Raw genomic sequence first — 7,742 nt, 5'->3', positions numbered from 1 at the left:
TTTCATATGGACTAGTGGCACATCCGCTTATCCAATAATTTTGCAAAAAGAGCTGGCAATGGGGTTCCCAGCCCCGATTAATCAAACTTCACTAATAATTCTCTTCACATGTTTTGCTTTGATTCATTAGTAAGCAACTTAATTTTGCAAATAGACACTCCTCCATGGTATGTGATTGATGGAAGGCACCCGAGGATTCGGTTAGCCATGGCTTGTGTAAGCAAATGTTGGGGGGAGTGTCACCCATAATAAAATTAAAATACGTGTGTAAACAAAAGAGAAGAGGGATGATCTACCTTGCTGGTAGAGATGACGTCCTTCATGGGAGCCGCTCTTGAAAGTCCGGTTGGCGAGGTAGTTGGTGTACCCACTACCATTCGTTGACAACAACAAAGACCTCTCAAAATAATTTTAGTCCTGCTTTACAAATGAAAAGCTCTAGCGCATGTTAATCCCTGCTTCCCTATGCGAAGGGTCAATCTTTTACTTTTATGTTGTGTCTCCATCCTTTCTTTGAGCACTTTCTTGAGAGCACAACTGTCATTCTTAGTGTAATATGCTTGTCTCAAAATATGATGGATTGTGGTATAACTTTGATGCTTTTATCTTTGACAATCACTATTTCTAGTCTTTCTATGAACTTCGAGAGGTGCACGAGCATTTATGTTTTGCTGATCAAATATGGGCAAGCGAGATACCACTCTATCATACTCTTTTATGAACATTGCAATCCTGCTTATATACCTGATTCATGATGCTTATTATTAATTGTTGGTACCTTTCCATGATTGACATAGCTATTAGATGATCTTATTTGCATGTATCTTATTATGAGCTGCCTAAGTGTTAGCCATAGCATGAGAATATTTACATCATATGAGCAAATGTGTTCGTGAAAGTTCTTTTATCGCTCGGTTGTTAACCGAATTGCTTGAGGACAAGCAATAAGCTAAGCTTGGGGGAGTTGATACGTCCAAAACGTATCTACTTTCCCGAACACTTTGCTATTGTTTTGCCTCTAATTTGTGTATTTTTGATGCAACTAACGCGGACTAACGTTGTTTTCAGCGAGGCGATGCAGGTGTCTCGTTTTTGTGCAGAAATCCAACTTTCAGGAAAAACCTCGGGATTTTGACAGAAGGCCCTATTTTCCCAGAAAACTCACGGAGCCAGAAGGGCAAATCAGGTGGAGGCCCGAGGGCCCCACACCTAAGGGCGGCGCGGCCCAGGAGGGGGGCGCGCGGCCCTAGCGTGTGGACCCCTCGGCAGGCCTCCGACGCCCTCCTTCGGACTACTTATCGCCCTCAACCTAAAAACGCACGGAGAGAAGTCAAAGTCGCCAGAAACCCTCCAGAACGCCGCCACATCGCGAAACTCCGTCTCGGGAGCCAGAAGTCTCCGTTCTGGCACTCCACCGGGACGGGGAATTGGAGGAGATCATCGCCGCCATCACCACTGACGCCTCTTCATCAACCAGCCATGTTTCCCCCATCCATGTGTGAGTAATTCCCCCGCTGTAGGCTGAAGGGGATGGTAGGGATTGGATGAGATTGGTCATGTAATAGTGTAAGATTGTTAGGGCATAGTGCCTAGTGTCCAGTAATTGGTACTTTGATGATATTGTTGCAACTTGTTATGCTTAATGCTTGTCACTAGGGCCCGAGTGCCATGATCTCAGATCTGAACATGTTATTGTTTCATCATGATATTCATTGTTTATGGTCTTACACCTGCAAGTTGTATACACATGTCGCTGTCCGGAACCAATGGCCCCGAAGTGACGAATCGGGACAACCGGAGGGGATGGTAGTGATGTGAGGATCACATGTGTTCACGGAGTGTTAATTCTTTGCTCCGGTGCTCTATTAAAAGGAGTACCTTAATATCCGATAGATTCCCTTGAGGCCCGTGCTGCCACTGAGCTGGTAGGACAAAAGATGTTGTGCAAGTTTCTCATTGCGAGCACGTACGACTATAATTGGATCAAATGCCTATTGATTGCTTTGTACTTAGACACCATTTTATTATTATACTGCAAATGCCACGCTTGATTGTTACATGAGTTTCTCTCATCCATGCAACGCCCGTTATCCGTCCCCGTGCCTACAATATTTTAATCCTGCTGTTTACTATAATCACTACTGCTTGTTTCGTTACTCTCGCTGCTGTTATTTCACTACCTGCTATCTGCTATAAAGCTGTTACCTACTTGATAAACTCTTGCGAGCAAGTCTGTTTCCAGGTGCAGCTGAATTGACAACTCCGCTGTTAAGGCGTTCAAGTATTCTTTGTCTCCCCTTTTGTCGAATCAATAAATTGGGTTTAACTACCCGCGAAGACTGCTGCGATCCCCTATACTTGTGGGTCATCATAATGCCCTGATTAAATCTCATATTAGTCATCTTGATATGTATGTGCATTGTTATTCCCTCTTTATTTGTCAATTGCCCAACTGTAATTTGTTCACCCAACATGCTATTTCTTATTGGAGAGACACCACTAGTGAACTGTGGACCCCGGTCCATTCTTTTACATCTGAAATAAAATCTACTGCAAACTCTGTTCTTTGTTGTTCTTCACAAACAAACATCATATTCCATACCATACGTTTAATTCTTTGTTTACAGAAAGCCGGTGAGATTGACAACCTCTCTGTTAAGTTGGGGCAAAGTATTTTGATTGTATTGTGCAGGTTCCACGTTGGCGCCGGAATCCCTGGTGTTGCGCCGCACTACACTCCTCCGCCAGCAACCTTCACGTGGCCTTCATCTCCTACTGGTTCGATAACCTTGGTTTCATACTGAGGGAAAACTTGCTGCTGTACGCATCACACCTTCCTCTTGGGGTTCCCAACAGATGTGTGTCAACTACACGCCAGCAAAGAATTTTTTTGGCGCCGTTGCCGGGGAGATCAAGACAAGTTGCAAGGGGAGTCTCCCACATCCAATCTCTTTACTTTGTTTTTGTCTTGCTTTACTTTACTTTATTCTTGCTTTGTTTGCTTTCTTGATATCAAAAATACAAAAAAATAGTTACTTGCATTTACTTTATTTACTATCTTGTTTGCTCTATATTAAAAACACAAAAAAATTAGCTACTTGCACTTACTTTATTTAGTTTGTTTAATTTACTATTGCAAAAAATGAGTAATCCTGAAGTTGAAGTTCGTTCAAGCAACAAGGGGGAGAATGCTTTAAAGATGCTTGGTATAGAATCAGTGATGCTCATCATAGGTGCACTAAGAAACACTCCACTATTATCCTACTTAGGAACTTTTATGTTGGTATCTCTAGTTGGAATAGGTATGTTCTTGATACTTGATACGTCTCTGACGTATCGATAATTTCTTATGTTCCATGCCACATTATTGATGATATCTACATGTTTTATACACATTATATGTCATTATTATGCGTTTTCCGGAACTAACCTATTGACGAGATGCCGAAGGGCCGGTTCTCATTTTACCACTGTTTTTGGTTTCGAAATCCTAGTAAGGAAATATTCTCGGAATCGGACGAAATCAACACCGAAGATCTTAGAATCCCGGGAGCTTCCAGAACACCCGAGAACCGCCGGTGAGGGGCCACAGGGGGGCCACACATGGTGGCGGCGCGGCCCAGGAGGGGGGCGCGCCGCCCTAGTGTATGGTGGCCCCGGACCCCTCCGACCTTGCCCTTCGCCTATTTAAAGCCTCCATCGCGAAAACCCGACACGTTCGACGAAACAGAGAAAACCTTCCGGAGCCGCCGCCATCGCGAAGCCAAGATGCGGGGGACGGGAGTCTCTGTTCCGGCACGCCGCCGGGACGGGAAGTGCCTGGAAGGCTCCTCCATCGACACCACCTCCATCTTCATCAACGCTGCTGTCTCCCATGAGGAGGGAGTAGTTCTCCATCGAGGCTCGGGGCTGTACCGCTAGCTATGTGGTTAATCTCTCTCCTATGTGCTTCAGTACAATAATCTCATGAGCTGCCTTACATGATTGAGATTCATATGATGATGCTTGTAATCTAGATGTCATTATGCTAGTCAAGTGGGTTTATTTATGTGATCTCCGGAGACTCCTTGTCCCACATGTGTAAAGGTGACAGTGTGTGCACCGTGTGGGTCTCTTAGGCTATATTTCACAGAATACTTATTCACTAATATGAATGGCATAGTGAAGTGCTTATTTATATCTCTTTATGATTGCAATGTGTTTTGTATCACAATATATCTGTGTGCTACTCTAGTGATGTTATTAAAGTAGTTTATTCCTCATGCACGGTGTAATGGTGACAGTGTGTGCATCGTGCAGTACTTGGTGTAGGCTATGATTGTGATCACTTGTAGATTATGAAGTTAACTATTGCTATGATGGTATTGTGATCTATTCTTCCTTTCGTAGTGTGAAGGTGACAGTGTGCATGCTATGTTAGTACTTGGTTGATCTGTTATGCACTCTAAGGTTATTTAAATATGAAAATTGAATATTGTGGAGCTTGTTAACTCCGGCATTGAGGGTTCGTGTAATCCTACACAGTTAGTGGTGTTCATCATCCAACAAGAGGGTGTAGAGTCTAGCATCTATCTATTTATTCTGTTATGTGATCAATGTTGAGAGTGTCCACTAGTGAAATTATGATCCCTAGGCCTTGTTCCTAAATATCGCTATGCTTGTTTGTTTGCTTGTTTTCTTGCATCTATACTTCTACGCAATATTACCACCATCAACCACACACGATCCTGGACAGCAAAGCACTTTTACGGTGCCGTTGCTCTTGCTCGCATTTATTCATACCACCTGTATTGCACTATCTCTTCGCCAAACTAGTGCACCTATTAGGTGTGTTGGGGACACAAGAGACTTCTTGCTTTGTGGTTGCAGGGTTGCATGAGAGGGATATCTTTGACCTCTTCCTCCCTGACTTCGATAAACCATGGGTGATCCACTTAAGGGAAACTTGCTGCTGTTCTACAAACCTCTGCTCTTGGAGGCCCAACACTGTCTACAAGAATAGAAGCTCCCGTAGACATCAAGCAATTTTCTGGCGCCGTTGCTGAGGAGGAAAGGTAAAAGGCTCTCATACTCCGGTCCCGAGGTAAAGTACTTTTACGGCGCCGTTGTGTGTGTGCTCGAAGCTATTTCCTTTAGATCCTGCAATTGCATCTTTTTGTTTCTTGTTTACACTAGTTGGGCATAATGGACAACAATGAGCTTCTTATTCTATTTCCTGATTTAAGACATGGATGGTTTGATGCGAAAATTAAAAACCTATGGAACATATTAGTATGAACGCTTTGAACACCATTGTTGCTAATGATATGGAAAATTCTAAGCTTGGGGAAGCTGGCTTTGATGAGCATGATATTTTTAGTCCCCCAAGCATTGAGGAGAAAAATTTTCTTTGATGATACTTTGCCTCCTATTTATGATGATTATAATGATAGTGGTCTTTTGGTGCCGCCTACTATGGAGAGTAATTTTTATGATGATTATACTATGCCTCCTACACTTGATGAGAATAATAATGATAGCTACTTTGTTGAATTTGCTCCCGCTACAATTAATAAGAATGACTATGCCTATGTGGAGAGTAATAATTTTATGCATGAGACTCATGATAAGAATGCTTTATATGATAGTTATATTGTTGAGTTTGCTCATGTTGCTACTGAAAGTTATTATGAGAGAGGAAAATATGGTTGTAGAAATTTTCATGTTACTAAAACACCTCTCTATATGCTGAAATTTTTGAAGCTACACTTGTTCTATCTTCCTATGCTTGTTACTTTGCTCTTCATGAACTTGTTTATTTACAAGATTCCTATGCATAGGAAGCATGTTAGACTTAAATGTGTTTTGAATTTGCTTCTTGATGCTCTCTTTTTGCTTCAAATACTATTTCTTGCGAGTACATCATAAAAACTGCTGAGCCCATCTTAATGGCTATAAAGAAAGAACTTCTTGGGAGATAACCCATGTGTTTATTTTGCTACAGTAATTTTATTTTGTATTTGAGTCTTGGAAGTTGTTACTACTGTAGCAACCTCTCCTTATCTTATGTTATTGCATTGTTGTGCCAAGTAAAGTCTTTGATAGTAAGGTTCATACTAGATTTGGATTCTTTGCGCGAAACAGATTTCTTTCTTCGTCCACGAATTTCGACCTGCCTCTCGCGTAGGTAGCTCGGAAAAATATTCCAATTTGCGTGCGTGATCCTCGGATATGTACGCAACTTTCATTCAATTTGGGCATTTTCATTTGAGCAAGTCTGGTGCCTCAATAAAATCCATCTTTACGGATCTGTTCGACAGATTACGCCTTTTATTTCGCATTGCCTCTTTTGCTATGGTGGATGAATTTCTTTGTTCCATTAATGTCCGGTAGCTTTATGCAATGTCCAGAAGTGTTAAGAATGATTGTGTCACCTCTGAACATGTTAATTTTTATTGTACACTAACCCTCTAATGAGTTGTTTTGAGTTTGGTGTGGAGGAAGTTTTCAAGGATCAAGAGAGGGAGATGATACAGTATGATCAAGGAGAGTGAAAGCTCTAAGCTTGGGGATGCCCCGGTGGTTCACCCCTGCATATTTTAAGAAGACTCAAGCGTCTAAGCTTGGGGATGCCCAAGGCATCCCCTTCTTCATCGACAACAATATCAGGTTCCTCCCCTGAAACTATATTTTTATTCCATCACATCCTGTGTGCTTTGCTTGGAGCGTCGGTTTGTTTTTGTTTTTGTTTTTGTTCGAATAAAATGGATCCTAGCATTCATTGTGTGGGAGAGAGACACGCTCCGCTGTTGCATGTGGACAAATATGTCCTTAGGCTTTACTCATAGTATTCATGGCGAAGGTTGAATCTTCTTCGTTAAATTGTTATATGGTTGGAATCGGAAATGCTACATGTAGTAATTCTAAAATGTCTTGAATAATTTGATACTTGGCAATTGTTGTGCTCATGTTTAAGCTCTTGCATCATATACTTTGCACCCATTAATGAAGAAACACCTAGAGCTTGCTAAAATTTGGTTTGCATATTTGGTCTCTCTAAAGTCTAGATAATTTCTAGTATTGAGTTTGAACAACAAGGAAGACGGTGTAGAGTCTTATAATGTTTAAAATATGTCTTTTATGTGAGTTTTGATGCACCGGTTCATCCTTGTGTTTGTTTCAAATAACCTTGCTAGCCTAAACCTTGTATCGAGAGGGAATACTTCTCATGCATCCAAAATCCTTGAGCCAACCACTATGCCATTTGTGTCCACCATACCTACCTACTACATGGTATTTCTCCGCCATTCCAAAGTAAATTGCTTGAGTGCTACCTTTAAAATTTCCATTCTTTACCTTTGCAATATATAGCTCATGGGACAAATAGCTTAAAAAACTATTGTGGTATTGAATATGTACTTATGCACTTTATCTCTTATTAAGTTGCTTGTTGTGCGATAACCATGTTTTACGGGGACGCCATCAACTACTCTTTGTTGAATATCATGTGAGTTGCTATGCATGTCCGTCTTGTACGAAGTAAGGAGATCGACCACTTTATTGGTTAGAGCATGCATATTGTTAGAGAAGAACATTGGGCCGCTAACTAAAGCCATGAATCATGGTGGAAGTTTCAGTTTTGGACATATATCCTCAATCTCATATGAGAACATTAACTGTTGCTACATGCTTATGCATTAAAAAGGAGTCCATTATCTGTTGTCCATGTTGTCCCGGTATGGATGTCGAAGTTGAGAATAATC

This window comes from Lolium rigidum, chromosome 1 (assembly GCF_022539505.1).
Source record: "Lolium rigidum isolate FL_2022 chromosome 1, APGP_CSIRO_Lrig_0.1, whole genome shotgun sequence".
In the NCBI taxonomy this organism is placed as follows: Eukaryota; Viridiplantae; Streptophyta; class Magnoliopsida; order Poales; family Poaceae; genus Lolium; species Lolium rigidum.
Note: the sequence above shows the minus strand (reverse complement) of the source record.